Here is a 15,491-nt window from a genome sequence, read left to right as displayed (position 1 = left end):
TTTTGAAATTGAGCACAATGCATTTCTAATCACAGAGTGATAAGCTGGGGTTTTTCCTTTAGGATGCTATCTCTAGCTCGGAGTCTATTGAAGCTATTTCCGTGTGCTTTTTTTTTTTTCCTCTCCTTTGTGCCTACGTCATCGATTTGAGGTATTTATTTATTTAATTTTAAAAAGAAAGAAAAGGTTCTGTGAAGACCCTCTTAACCAAAAAGTAGGACTAGAGAAAGATGAATGTGGGACTGGAAAACGGTAGCTTCAAGAGGTCAGTGTGGTTGCAACGGAGGATAAGAAAGAAGAGATTATCTAAGCACTTCCCTAGAATCTTTTTCCGCCTAAGAAATTTGGGAGAATGCGAAAAAGCAGCAGCCCAGCATTCTTGAAGGGGCGTGGCTTCTCTCAAGGGGCTATCCAATCGAATTCCTTCAGAGGGAGCTATCCCGAGAAGATTGATGAGCGTTGCTAGGAAACAGGAGCGTCTCCCTCCCTGCTGACCCAGAGATTGTGCAGCACAAGCCTCCCCAGGGGTTCGCAATGTGCAGTTGAACCGCGTGTGGGGCAAAGCTGCATATCGGCCTCCTGGGTTCACTCGCTCACATTGCTCCCTCTTTCGCTGTCACCTCCAAGTGTGGTCAGCCTTTTTACACAGGGACCACAGGAGAGTTCTTACTAGGAATGACTGTCGGTCCCTGCCCACCCGCGTGCCATGAGCCCTAACAGAGCTTCAAAGTTGGAGCCACCTCCCACTCTACCTCCCCACGCCCCTTCACGCCACTGCTCCTAAATTCACCAACCTTTGCATGCATTGCCTAAGGGCTGCAAACCGTAGGGCAGAAAAGCTCTCAACCCTGCCAGGCTTTCTGTATTGTAACCTTAGGGTCTAGGTACAGTAGCTCACTGAAGACTCTGCAGCTACACCCCTATAAACGAAGGGAAGAAGGGGGAAGGGAAAAGAGGAGAGAGGAAAGGAGAAAGAGAATGAGGAGGAGAGGATGTCAGAAGGTCCGTGCCTCTCTGCCTGAGTCCCAATTAAATGCGACTGTTTCAGCCTGGCCAAGGTGAAGGAAAGTTGCTTCTGAGCCCAGGAAGTGGGTTTGGCTGCAAGGAGGAGGAGGGCGACTGGGCTCTAAAGCTCCCCTCCCTTCTGCTGAAGACCACTGGGTCCCCTTCTTCCCAACCTCCTCTTGCTCTTCTCCTCTAGCCCTCCCTTTTCCCACTCCTCCTTGACTCGGAGGCCTGGATACTGGGCCACCGGGCAGTGGTCCAGCGCGCAGCCGGGCGGGGGCGGGGGCAGGGGGCACTGTGACAGGAAGCTTCGCGCACAAGTTGGCCATTTCAGGGGCAAAATAAGTTCTCCCTTGGATTTAGAAAGGACAAAGGCAGCAAGCTCCCTCTTTGTGTCGGATGAAGAGGACCAACCATGAGCCAGAGCTTGGGTGCAGGCTCACCGCTGCCGCTACCACCGCGGTCAGCTTCAGTTCCTGCCAGGAGTTGACGGTGTGAGGTAAGCAGCCCAGAAGGGGACCTGCCCCTCTGGAGGGTGCCCAGCCAGGGCGCAGGAGCTCGGGTGCCGCGTGGGGCAGGCAACGCGAGGAAAGTTGAGGCAGAGCACGGACCGGTCCCTACATATCTGCCGTGGGTGGAAACGTGGGTCACAGGAGCAATGTGGGTGTGCGTAAGTGAGTTTATGTGTGCGCGCGCTACTGTCCCTTCAAGAAGGGGCCAATTTCAGACCATAGATCTGCGATCAGGTTAGCGAGATACCTCTAATTAGAGGGACTAATTAGAGAGACAGGTCTCGTTCACCAACCGCCTCCATTCAGCTTTGCGCTTGGGGGTTTTATAAGGCTTTGTGCACAGGAACTCTGTGATGTGTGGCTCACACACTGGTAGCTCCATGTGGGTGTGGAGGTTGTCAGGCGAGGTGGGTAGCGGTCAGCAGGACCGCCTGGTGCTGCCAGGATAAGCTCCGCAACCAGGGACAGACAGAGGTTCACCCACCAGCAAGTGTGCTTGGAAATCAGCCCTAACTCGCTGCCCTTTGCTCTTTTTGACTTGAGCCAAAAGAGAAATTCAAGAACCAGACTCAAGGCATATCTACCCATTGATCCTGTTCCATTTTCTTATCTGGCAGTGAGATAACTCGGAGAGGGCGGGAGATCCATGATCCAAAAATAGACTAGGTAATATATCCAATAAGCTAATTCTTTCGGAATTTCACTTGGATTTCCTTCTAGTTCCTCTGTGAGGTAACAAACATTTAAGGGTCTCTTAAAGGTATAATACATTCAGAGAGCTGGTTTAAGGGAGTATACAAACGCTTTCAAAATATCTTAGAGTGCTGCAAATTCTGAAGACAAAACTCAACCTCTCTCAAAATGTAAGGTCACCGATTCAACTCATTTACTAATAAAATAGTTCTGCTCCTGTTTGAACAGTAATAGGCATGTTATAGATACATTGAATGTATACATATCCAATTTATTCACACAGTAGTACAAAGCAACTTAAGATTTTTTGAGTTTTAATGTTAAGCCTCTCAGCAGTTAGTTTCTTAAATTTGTGATCCTGACCCCCAGGCCTGCTTATTTAGCAACTTTGTTGGGGATGGGGAGGTTAATATCCCTTTGGAAATATTCATTTGCCTGTCTTAGAATCTGAATTGGCTATGGTTTATCTGATCACAGTTTGAGGTTGCTACTTGAACTCTGTTGTATATATGAATATATTGGGTATCAGCATTAACCAAAATATCCAGATTCCCATTACACTAGATGCCTGTGAATAACAATACTACCAAAGATGTTGAGGAAACTCTGATTAGCTGTTAGTATTCTGTACTGCTATTTGCTTTGTCCCCCTAAAATCAGCCCAATATAATTGAAAGTTAAAGTGTAACAAACCTTAATAAAGTAGAGATTTTCACTTTGCAATAGCAATGGCTTGCAATTATAAGGATTTCCCACACCTGTAGGTTTGAGTTGTTCACACCTTTGAACTCTAGTGGCCCACAGAGGTATTTGAATGGACATGCCTTCGGCTCTCCTGATTTACATGCTAAGTGATACTTTTGATGCTTATGATACAAAATAGCACAGGAAGAAATTTTGAAATGTATTCTAGCACACAGGAAACAAAGAAAACTATCTGTATTGCTGGAACTAAAACAATAGGAGAAGAAAACTTTGTATTGTTAGGTCTAACCCTCCACTCCCCCAAACCCCCTACACCTACTCACAGTCCAAACTGGTGAAAACATCTACTTCTGTACACTATATCTTTTCCATAAAATGTGAAAATTAATACATTAAAAAAATTCTTTCTCAGTGCACAAAGGAAAGATCTGCTTCTCTATTTAAAGTGCATAGTATTTCTTAGCTACATGTTATCAGTAGATGAAGAAAATATGTTTGTATGGTGGTTGTATTTTCAAAGTGACAGTATATGTATGTGGGTGAAATGTGAATCTTATTACATATTTCAAGATTGCCTAACATCAGCAACATTTCTGTTATTTCATGTCATTGAAATTAAACTTGTTAAGTTGAACAAATGCAAAAAAATAGCACAAAAATGACTGATCTATTTTCTAAGTTATAACTAATATCTGTGTTGAATGAAAGATCCAGACCATTCAAAGGTCATCTCCTTCTCTTCTCTGCCTCGTGACAGGTGATCAATCAGAAATACAGTTAATCTTGGATTATCCAGTTTTGTAAGATTCATAGCAATAACTTACAACTTTTCAGAATATTCTCATCTCTTTTCGGCTCAAACTTCATTTTCAAATTGATGATACCTACTTCCTGTCCATTCTTGAAAGCATAAGTCACAAAATGAGCTGTGATTCTTTGTGGGTTTGCTAGGATCTATCAAGGTGTGGCCTATCAGCTTGAGAATGAAATATTTTGATTTGTTTTCTGTACTCAACATTATCTCAAGAACCCACTCAAAAAGGGAAAAAAAAATATCTCATTTCTTTTGATAAAAGAGGAGGGAACTTCTACAGTATGGAATATGGCCAGAACTGCAGGACAATAGTTGTCTTCTGCAGAGCCAGATCCTAAAGGGGGTTGCTGTTCCCACACACTTGGCTCACTTTGCTGTTTTATGCTGAGTTGATTGTGCATTCTTTTGAGATTGTGCTAAATGTATCCAATTCTACATTAGATGAATTTGCTGAAATTGCTTTCAAGAAGCAGAGCAAAATGAGAGAAGATTATTTACCCAGCCTAAGCACACAAAATGAGTACAAGCATAGTAACGGAGACCACACAAACCATTAGTCATCCTCCTGCTGCCATCTCTGATGTTGCCTGGGTCCCTACAACATTACTGTATGTTGGAGTGCTTTACAGTCCAGTGTATTTCTTAACAGGTCATGTGATGACTTCTTCCAGAGTTTTTGAAACACTATTTCATAGTGTAATGGTTCTATTAAGATTTTTTAATTCAGCTTGATTCTTTCATGACTCTAATTTATTTTATTGCTAATTCCTTATCGTTTACTCCTCTGGGCTATTCCATCCCATACAAGAGTATGACTTAAGATCATCATCCAACATTTATACAAGTCATGTAAAATACATAATAACATAAACACCTGGGTGCCAGTTCTATATCCATATCTTGCCTCAATAGTGATATGTTTTAGGACATTTATATGTGTTTGTGTGTGGCTATATGTCCTAATAATTTGTCCGGTTAATGTAAGAGATGGGAAATTGTCTTCTAATTGACATTAGTGGTCTATGTAAATATTCAGATGATCCTTTCTATGTAATGGTCTGGGTGGTTGCACATCTATGATATATTTTCATTGCAAATTTGTTTTCAATAGAGCTCTGTCACCACCCACACTACAAGGGAATTTTTGTGACAGGCTGGTTTGATGCCCCAATGAGCCCCAAAAGCTGTTGTCATGTAAATCCCACTGCTGAAATGGAAGTGATTTTGTTAATTAATAGAATGTGCTAAGAATGTAAAAGTGTATGTAAGTTAGCTGTGTATGAACACAGAGCAGTAGTTTTGTGAGAATTTTCAGTGGCCACTTCATACTGATACAAACTAAAAAAGCCCAAATTAAGAACACATTATTCAGTGTTCTGTATCATGAAAAGTAAGCTCCCATCATGCTTATACCAACATAAAATATATTTAGGCTTATATGGAAGAACCATATGTGAAGGTTACTTTAAAAATAAAAAGCCTGAAATAACCACAAGGGGGAAAAACAGGATTTTATTTTGTTCCCTTAAAATCTGGCTGCAAGACACCCATGTGTAGGCTTCTTTAAGATTCTTTAGCAAATATCTTGGTAGCCTCAATCTCCCACTCAATTGTTCCTCCCTGTGCCAGGCATTGAAATGCAAACTTTTACTAGACAGTCGAGGAGCAAATGACTAGGAACCACCTTCCAAGGTACACTTGGCAAATCTAGAAAGTGCCAAAAGCAGAGTGCTCAGCTGTCTCTATACCTTGTTGGGCATTAGACTATACACAAAAACATCTGTGCAGACTTAGGAAACTAAAAGGAGAAGGACCATCGCAAAAACTAATTCTATCTTTATGGGAATTGAGTTGGGCTGCATGGAACAAACAAATGTTAAGTCAGTGTTCTCCCATCTGAAGTCCTGAAGTGTTTTTATAGTGCCATTCATCACACAGTGCTGAGTACCCTCAGAATGATTTTCCTTAGAAACAAAGGGAAAATCAATTTTCTTGGTAGAGGAAAAGTAGGCCATTAATATATTTGCGATTTCACTGTGGAATCTGAGAAGCATTCTAAGAAGTGATGTTTCTTAGATTCTCTACATAGACTCTATCTTCTCGTCAGATCAGCAGTCCTGCTTCAGAACTTGAAAAGTACACACTGTGCTTTAAAAATACAGACAGAACCACTTAGAAAATGTTCATATAAAACCGATACAAAGTCTATACCAAGATATTATGTTTCAGAACAAAGCCACACATGTAGATGATAGCTCCACAGAAAGTATTAGAGGCTCTCGGGTTTAGTTTCTTGTCACTGTGTACTTTTATTATCACTGCTCTTTCTACCAAAAAATCACTTGGACAAACATAGACATTCACCAAACATAAACCAATTTTCAAAATCTAGATGTACAGTTTTCAAAAACTTACAGCCAATACAAACAACATAGAAATTCTAAGACCATAACAATTTCTAGACCAGTGATGAGTTTCATGGAATGTGGAGTCATCTTTGTTGAAGCACTCTTAAGATAAAGAATACAACCAGAAAAGTCATCTCTTAGCAAAACTGATGGGAGGATCTTTATTAATTCCTGTTATGAACAAAATAAGATTTGGAGTATATAGTGAGGACACAGAGTGACAAAATATATCCAGAAACTTTGCAAGTATATGTAAAGTTGAAACTGCTCAAAAATTAAATTTGTAATTCTCCAATAGGAAAGAATATGGAGCTAAGAAGATTATTGGTCCATAAAATCACTTGCTGCTTACGCATGAAGACCTAAGATCCACTCCCAGAATTCACTTAACAACCAGACATGACAGCATGCATCTGTAAGCCCAAGTTGGGAAGGGAGAGATAGGATGATCCTGTGCACTCTCTGACCAGCTAGTGTTAGTAAGTAAGTGTTCAGTGATAGCCTGTTTCAAAACAAATAAGGCTGAAAAAAATTAAGGCCAGACAGAGATCTCTTGCCTTTACACATGTAAGCATGTGTACACATACACACACACACACACACACACACACACAAAGAAATTCACACCAGCACATACATGTGCACGTAGTCACAAACATACATTCATACAAGCACACAGAGAAAAATAAAAAGTAAAAAGGAGTTATCAAAATTATCATCCAAACTAAAAACTGACCTCCTTTATTTAGCATGTTCATTTGGATATAAGATATGCCTATGCAAGACATTCTCTGTCTCTCTGTCTCTCTGTCTCTCTGTCTCTCGGTCTCTCGGTCTCTCTGTCTCTGTCTCTGTCTCTGTTTCTCTCTCTCTCTCTCTCTCTCTCTCTCTCTCTCTCTCTCTCTCTCACACACACACACACACACACACACACACACACACACACACATACATGCTTTATATAAATACTGTGCTAGATTCTGTAGAAAGATAAATCTACTGATATGCCCTAACAGTAGATCATTATTGACCAGTTGTCCTGTGTCAATAACTCTACTATAACATGGCAAGGACCATCTGCTTTACTGTTACAAGAATTCAGTAAGTCAGGAACACATTTGTGCATCCAGTTAACAGAAGAAATGATGATCCAGTCACTTGCCCAAGAGCAAGTACTAAAGAAAAATCAAAACTTACTTCTAACCCCAAGGTAAATTTTGTCAATTATAAATGTAAACTATATTGCCACCCAGTTTAATGTTTTCTTGCCATGTTTTCTTCGTTCAACAAATCTTTTTTGAGATTAAGATGAAGTGGCATGTTTCCCAAGAACAAAAACAAAGAGCAATGAGTGGGACCCAGAAAAGATCCTACAGACCAAGACATTATCTATCCGTAAACAGAATCCTTCTTAAAAACAAGGAAATATGGTAGGAGAAATAATCTGAAACATTTATAATTAAATATATCTAAAGAAAATCAGAGAATTGGAACATTTTAGAAAGGTGATAGATTTCCAAACAACCTGAAAAATAAATACCAGCTCTGAAAATGTGAAAGAAATAAATTTCCTAGAGCTGATTTCAATGAACATCATAATCTCTCAAAAATAAATACAATCACAAGAATACAGTCTCTGAAGGAGCAGCCTTTTTGCTTGGTGAGGCTAAATGTTTCCCATGTCTCTTCTCTTACAACTTAATTACTTCCAACTAGGTAAACAAGCTGAAAAGGTGTTCTGTAGACTAGTAAAACTGTGACATGTCTCTGCCCAGCTGGAATAGTAACTTCATCTTTATGTAGTCTCAGTATTTTTATGCACTGGGACATTTGTCCATAATATATCCAGCAGCCTGCAACTAAAAAGGCACAGAAATTCTCAATTTTTAACACTCTAAGAATAAGAGAAATGTGGTGGCCTGCTCAGTCTGTAGGACTGCCATAGAAAAGCTCCCATCTCACATTCTGTGACCTAGGTGCTTTTTCATAGACAAGTTGTCTTATTTTCATAAACCTATATACCTATTGTCACAATGCTGAAGACCAAAAGTAAGAGATGAGTCTTATTCAAAGATCTTTCTCCATATGTGAATTGTGTTACAATATTTTTGTAAACTTGAAAGAAAAGAATGGAAATCCCAGATTTGTCCCTCCATCTGGTGGAAGCTGTTTTCCTTCGATTGTTAATAATACATAGCAGATAGATTATTAGCAATATTTTCTATTTTACTTAGCAGTTTCAATATGCCATGTGTTAGTGAATACAACATAGTAGAAACTGCTTTCAAAAAATATGTCAAAATACATGCCAATTTGAGAGATGGCAGTACAAGGTCAGAAACAGTTGGAATTTGTATCTGCCTCAAGGAGAAAATGAGATCAGAGGAATATAATTAACTGTTTCTATTTTCAAACATCTTATTTTTTTTTCTGAAAAAGCAGAGACCCTCCATTTACTGATTCCATGATCGCAGTGATTTCTGTCAAGCTCAGGGACAGTGCTGGTCACCCCATACCTTACTTCAACACTGACAAAAAGCCATAATGTGAGACTCAGAAAGCCCCACAAAAGCCAACATCAGAATCTCTTTAAAATGAAGATTATTGGCTAGACTCAGCCTAGAGTAGTGAGAACAAATGCAGATTGAATTATAAGTAAAGAATCTACATATTGACTAAGCTTTAGATAATTCATGAGAAAAATGCAAGCTTGGAAAACACTCCTCAATACACAGCTCAGAAAACTATAACAAAATACTATAGTGGCAAACAATTCTGAACACTAAGGAATCCATGGTCGAGTTAGCCGCAAATTTGGTGCATACCTTCTTCTCAATAGAAAGAATTTTGCTGTGTCCACTCATGAGATGGTGAAAGAGAGAACTCCATTGCCTGAACCTACTAGGACACTTGTTGTGTCAACAAGAAACCTGGTATAGTATAGACTTTTTGCACAAATCTATTTCCCAGGGACTTCAACTGTAGATACTAACATTTTGGAGGTACTCAAATAATCAGTGAAAATCAATTTAGCATGGAATGATGGTCCTACAGAGAACATCCTATGAACTGCTTGTACCAAATTATTTACCACATCCTTCTGCTATAATTGGATTAACCAGTTGTCTAAACTCCACAAGCTGAGTATTTATTAATTAACCTCAACTAATAAAGCAGTTTCTATGAGTTATATGAGCAGGCTGGCTTCCTAGAAATCTGCTTTCATTGCAAAGGCATTTATCCTGTTACCTGTACTAAATTCCTATAAAGTAAAAAAAAAAAAAAAAAAAAAAAAAAAAAAAAAACCACAAGGTATCATCTTTTTAATATCCTTCATATTAGAAAATTTCTCTCTTCATTTGTTTTGCAATTTTTACTATAATATTGAGTTAATTTTTTCAAAAAGCTGTTGACACTTTAAATTAATTAATGAATAAAAACATTATTTCTGGTTTTTGAAGATCAGAAACCTGATTTGTTTATATCCTCCTCAAACCGAAATTGTCTTTACGGCTATATTTTTATAATCTAAAGGGCATGAGAAAGCATTGTTCTGTCCCAATTCTCCACTCCCCGCCAGATTTGCAGGGCAACAAGAGTCGGGAGAACTCCATTTGGCAACTTACATTTTCCACGCAGCTTCTACTGTGTTCAAGTGAATGGTTGCTTAGCTGAGGTTGGCAGACCTCACAAAGATAGTTTCCTAAGCAGCACTCAGAATCACATGGGAAAATCACTGAACAGAGAATGGTGGATGGGCAGCAGAGGGCACAGGGGCCTCAGACTGAGCCACCAGGTTCTGCTCCCAGGAAGTCTTCCCAACTTTGCCTTCACTCGAATTCATAAAGGGAATAGAAGTGAAGCCCAGAACCCCATGCTTTCAGACATTTGTAAAGTCCATGAATCTCAGACATCACAGTGATTATCTATTAAAAGTCACACTGAGGCTCCCGCAGAGCCTGGCTTTCTTGACCTTTTGCTGGTTACAGAGCCACTTGGTAGAGGTAATTCTACAGGAATTTCCCTACACATCAGGCTTTCTGTATCTAAAGCCACAAGCTACCACCACCCCCAAGCCATTTCTTTTCCTCATAGTTTCAGATTCCAACAAGGCCACACCTGCTTGTGAGCCTATGGGAGCCACTCTCATTCAGACCAACACACTTAGTGATACAGAATTCCTGCCTAGCGTGTGTGAGGCACCAGGTTCAATCCTCTGAAGCACACTCCCTTGGGAGAATCTTGGTAAATAACTGGTTTTCCCACTCCATTCCTCGGCTTTCAAGGACCTAAATGGAAACTCATCACTTAAAAATAACTTCTTACACATCTTCCTCAACACCAGCATCTGCTTTCTCTATTCACCCAAGATAGCTCCTGTATATCAGTGTAGTCTTTTGGTGTGTTTTCTTCCTCCTTTCTACAAACCTATAGCTCAATCTAATTCCACAATCACCAAAGTTTATGATGTTTTCATCTGTCTTATCAAAGTTTTATCTAAAACATCTATGCAGTCTATGCAGTCGTATGTAGGCCTGAATAGTAACTTATATTTTGGCTGGTATAGAATATAGGTAGAATAATAAGTTTATTTTTTTATTTCTTACTCCTTATTTAAGGTTTATTCAGTAAAATATGCTTCTGCAGAAAAATAATGAGAAACTCTAGCTACTAAACAGTCTTCATTTAAAAAAAAAATAGTATGCTTAGACCAATATGATTGAAACTTTGAACACTACAGATATATTTTCTTCAGGACAGCAGGAGCTGTCATGTTTTGCATTAACATCTGGAAAAGAAACCTTTGGTGTTCCCAGGGATTATGATCAATGTTTCTTGGTTGCTGTTACTGACTCTAGTTCTGACTTCTGCAAAGTTAAGAATGGGAGATAGTACAGGAAGGTGAGTATGGGAAGAGATTCTTATCTGGCAGTCTTTACAAATTCTGTAACCATAGATTTTGTAAGATAAAGTCTCAGGGTATGTGTGAACACACATGTGTAGTGGGAGTTCCTTCTCATTGCTGAAGGTTCAGCACCTGCGTCTCCAGGCACTGTTTTCTTTCGTCTAAACACAGCTTCTCAGCTCTCTCTCTTTCAGTGGTCCAGGCCACAAGGTTCCTACTCTCGGTGCCCGATTATTCATCCAGGTCTTGCTTATGGGCTGAGTTCCTTTCACTTGTGTTCAATCCACAGAAAATACTCACATACTGTTTCTGGAAAACTCTTAAGCTTGAGGACCTAGCCCATGTATTAACTTCTCTTTCTTCTCGATCCTCTGCTAGAGCAGCTGTGTAGCTGGTGCTTCTTATCTTCCCTGTATTGACCAGACTTGAAACAGCATTAGCCATTGTTAGAGTTCCTGTGTTCTTTCATCCTCAGAAGCACTTCCTAATGCTGCCTTCTTCAGGAAGCCATGTGACACGTTACATTTACTTCCTGAGATATTTACTGTTTTCTACCTGGCTGGGAAGAGTTTTGCCACAAGTGCTTGTTGACTATATGCATTTAGTGTCACATAGTAAAGTAAAAATACTACATGCATTTTTACAAAAGCACATCACTACAATTCTTATTAACAAATGTGTAGTGTACAGATCATGAGGTTCACTGTGATAGTCTCACACTTCCATTCATTATGCAACAAGAGTATGCATCCATTTTTCTTCTTCACAGGACTCACCACCCTCTACTCTGCCCTAAAACTCCTTTTTAATTTCTTTAAGAAATTAACAAATGGGGATTAGATAGATGAGTCACCAGCTAAGACCAGCTGTTGCTTTTTCAGAGGACAAGGGTTTGGCTCTCAGCACCCATGAGGTAGCTTCCAGCCATCCATCACTCTGGTTCAAGGTGATTTGATGCCCTCTTCTGACCTCTAAGTGACCAGGCACACATATACATAAAAGAAAGAAAACACTCATACATTTAAAATTAAAAAAAAAAAACTGTTAAAAATGTAGTACAAAATTATAACTTTATAACCTTTAAAGACATTTTACAAGGAGATTGCTCTGTCAAGGCTTATATAAATCAGAGACTAGAAATTTAAGATGGGCTTATCTTCCTGATCAGAATGATCTACAAGAAGGCATATCAAGCTTGTATCCTTTTTATAAGTAAATCTATAATAGTAAATGGAACATACCTCAATATTAAATAAATATTTCATGAGTGAATAAATTCTATTTTAATTTTTAAATTTAATCAGTATGCACATTCCATGCTAAAATATTAATGTGTATTCTGCCCTTCGTATGTTGTACTTTAAAAGTAAGAATTGTTACATTTTTAATTTCAATCCACAAATTATACTATTTTCCTAAAGGCATTTTGAATCTCAAACAAAATAACTTCATATGAATATTTTAAAATGTCATGAAAGAGTGACATCAATCCAAGGAAGTAAATCTTTAAGTGTCTGCTATTTTCAAGGTATTAGGTGATATATTGAGGTCAGAGAAAAGAATATGTCAGGATGTCCAAGGAACATAAAATCTCGCAGGAGAGGAGCAACATATGCAAATGTAACTACGACAATAGCAAAGTTTAAGATCTAAGCTAGAATTGAAAGAGGTTCATGATACTTCTTTGTGATGTCATGGAAGTTTTGCTTATATATAGTAGACCCTGGGCACGTATTCAGACCTTAAAGAAGGATGTACTCTGAGCCTATGCAAAGGTGGCCAAAGCCTGGGATTTCCTTGCATGATTTGTTTCTGTTAAAGGATAGAGCACGTGAAAGGTCAGTGTAGATGGTAAAACTCTCCCTGAAAGTGGAATATTGGGTACGATCTCTTCTGTAGGCAGAGAGAACCCCCTAAAGTCACTTGAGAAATGAAATCTGAAAGTGCACTATGAAGATAAATATGAGGAAATAAAGGTTTGGGAGGCAGGGAGATGAGCTGGCAGGTTGTGGCAACACTCCAGGTGAGAGGTAATGATGGCCCAAACTAGGGCAGTGGCAATGGGAATAGGAAGTATGAAATGAATCTAATAGACACAAAGATGAATAGTACCTCGTAGGTAGGAATTAGCTGTTGGGTGCGAAACACCAGCCAAAACAATTAAGCTAATCATGTTCCTTTTCAGCAAGAGAAAAGAGCATGCTATATCAAGTCCCTTGCTTAATAAAGAAAAAGGGAGGGTGTTTTTAAAAGACCATCCTTCAGAAACTATGTCAAAGAAAGTAGTGTGTAAGATGAAGGCCAACAGCAGCCGCACACAGGTGTAGCATCAGCAGTTAAATTCAGAGGTAGGATTGTGAATTTGGAGCTAGCCTGAACTACATGAGAGACCCTGTTTCACAAAGCAGGACAGACATAACCACGTAAGTCTTCTAAAAACAAGAAGACAGAAGATTAAAACCAACATGTTCTGTAAAGCTATGACTTAATAAAATTTATCCAGAGACAGTCACCATTGTCTTTCCTTGGGGCTTGAAAGAGCCACTTTTCAAGTATGAGACTCTTGTCATCACCAACTATCAGGCTGTAGAAAAAAAAGAAAAAAAAGAAAAAAGAAAAGAAAGAAAGAAAAAAGAGAAAAAAAAAAACTCCTAAAAATACAAGCCCAGATATCACTTCCTGCTTAAGGCTCTCCAAGGAGTTTTAATTGCTCGGATATTCACAACATTATTCACCTGCATGTATGATGTCTCCTCCTTTAGCCTTCACCCTTCTTGTTGCATTCAAACCACAGCAACCTGCATCATTATCTTTCTTCTCCATCAGCCTCCGCATGGCGTTGTAACCTCCCCCTCCCCATGTACTGACTCATGCCCGTCCCTTCTCCAGGCTCTCTTAAGTTCAGGACCCATTCTGACCTCCTAAGGTTAGTTCTTCCTGGCTTGCATACTTCGATCTCCCTGCATCACTTTCTCCACATTTGCTTATAATTGTACATCTCACCACTGTAGATGTAGCTGCTTAATCACAACTTCATATCTATTACCCAGAAGAGAATGTACCACATAGCAGAAGATCAATATATATTTATTGAATAAACAGCGTAATGGTTAATTAAATCATTCTGGGGCTCATTTTACTCATCTTTAAAATTGTGTTATTGAACTTTGATACTTCTTTTAGCCAAACAATTCCTATTAGTAAACTTTGTCTGTAGAAAAAGATAGAATGCAGCATCCCAAGTCTGAATCAGTAGCCATTATACAGGGGGAAAAATGATTGTTAGATATAAATAGAAAATTGAATTACGATCCAATGATTCAGGTAACTAATAACAGTCAGATGTTTCTTTATACCCCAAGTGCAACTCTGCAGACATTCTCTTGTCTGTCCACTTCACTGAAACACTGAGTTATGAAGAAGGAGAGACTAAGAAAAGCAAGCATAAAAACTGAGAAGCAAACTTTCCAAAAAACTGTCTGATTACAGTCAAATTTCCTCCTCCTTAGATTTTTTTTTAAGGACAAAAGTACATTCCATATATTTTATAGAAATGGATTCATAAATCACATTTCACCACACCAATTTTTACCAGTGCCAACAAATAACATCCCAAGGTGTTCCACTTAGTGCCAACTCTGTCTCAATAGTTCTCCACGTGAAACGAGTGCTTTCACATTAAACATTTTCTACAGTGTTCTTAGGACCATGAAAAAGATAGTGTAAACAATAATTTGCATCAAGTGCTTAAAGTGCGTGTGTTTCTAGGCACTGAGACTTTATTTTAACTATACAGATGTATTAAATCCTCTTAGGTAGTCCCAGGATGTTGATGTTATCAGTATGTCCATTTTACAGAAGCAGAAACTAAAGCACATGTTGACAGAGACCTACCACTTGGAGCCAGAGCTTAAGAGTTAGACCAGCTGGCTGTACCATCCCTTATATGAAGGCATCTAGATGCAAAATAGCCAAAGAGTTGGAATAATGATCTTATTCTGTGATTAAAAATGAAGAATAACTAAAAACCTACTGTTCTTGTGAGCCTAAAGAATTAGTTAATTGATCAATTTGCTAGTGTTATTAAGAACATATTTAACTATCTATGTTTTAATTTGATATCAAAAATCCTCTCATTTCAGTAGTTTGGGAGTTGGGTGACCTAAACAAACAATTTTTAATACCTTATTTCTTTACCTTTACTTAAGATTTTCTTTTGAGCTCCACCTGTATGAAAATAATGTTCATTTGCTTGCTTGTTTGCTTGCTTGCTTGCTTGCTTGTTATCAAACAGTTTCTTAGTCCAGAAAAATGTCTTCTATATTTTCCTGGGAAAAAATGAAACAATATAAAGCAATTAAAAATGTATTCCCATATTAGGTGAGGGGGAAGGTTTACACTCATTTTTGTAAAAGAAAAGTAAAATTGATGCACGGATGAAGTATTGG

General features: G+C 38.8%; 1 protein-coding gene across 1 annotated transcript in view; it reads left to right on the top strand.

The window, feature by feature from the left end:
* Positions 1-536: 536 nt before the first annotated feature.
* Grm3 (glutamate metabotropic receptor 3) overlaps positions 537-15,491 on the top strand; it is a 254,178-nt gene continuing 239,223 nt past the window's right edge. The window contains exon 1 of the mRNA XM_031380013.1: positions 537-1,504. The gene's annotated coding sequence lies outside the window, so the exon portion shown is untranslated. The remainder of the gene's footprint in view (positions 1,505-15,491) is intronic.

Source organism: Mastomys coucha, unplaced genomic scaffold (genome assembly GCF_008632895.1).
Source record: "Mastomys coucha isolate ucsf_1 unplaced genomic scaffold, UCSF_Mcou_1 pScaffold19, whole genome shotgun sequence".
NCBI lineage: Eukaryota > Metazoa > Chordata > Mammalia > Rodentia > Muridae > Mastomys > Mastomys coucha.
Note: the sequence above shows the minus strand (reverse complement) of the source record. Positions and strands in the feature narration are given on the sequence as shown.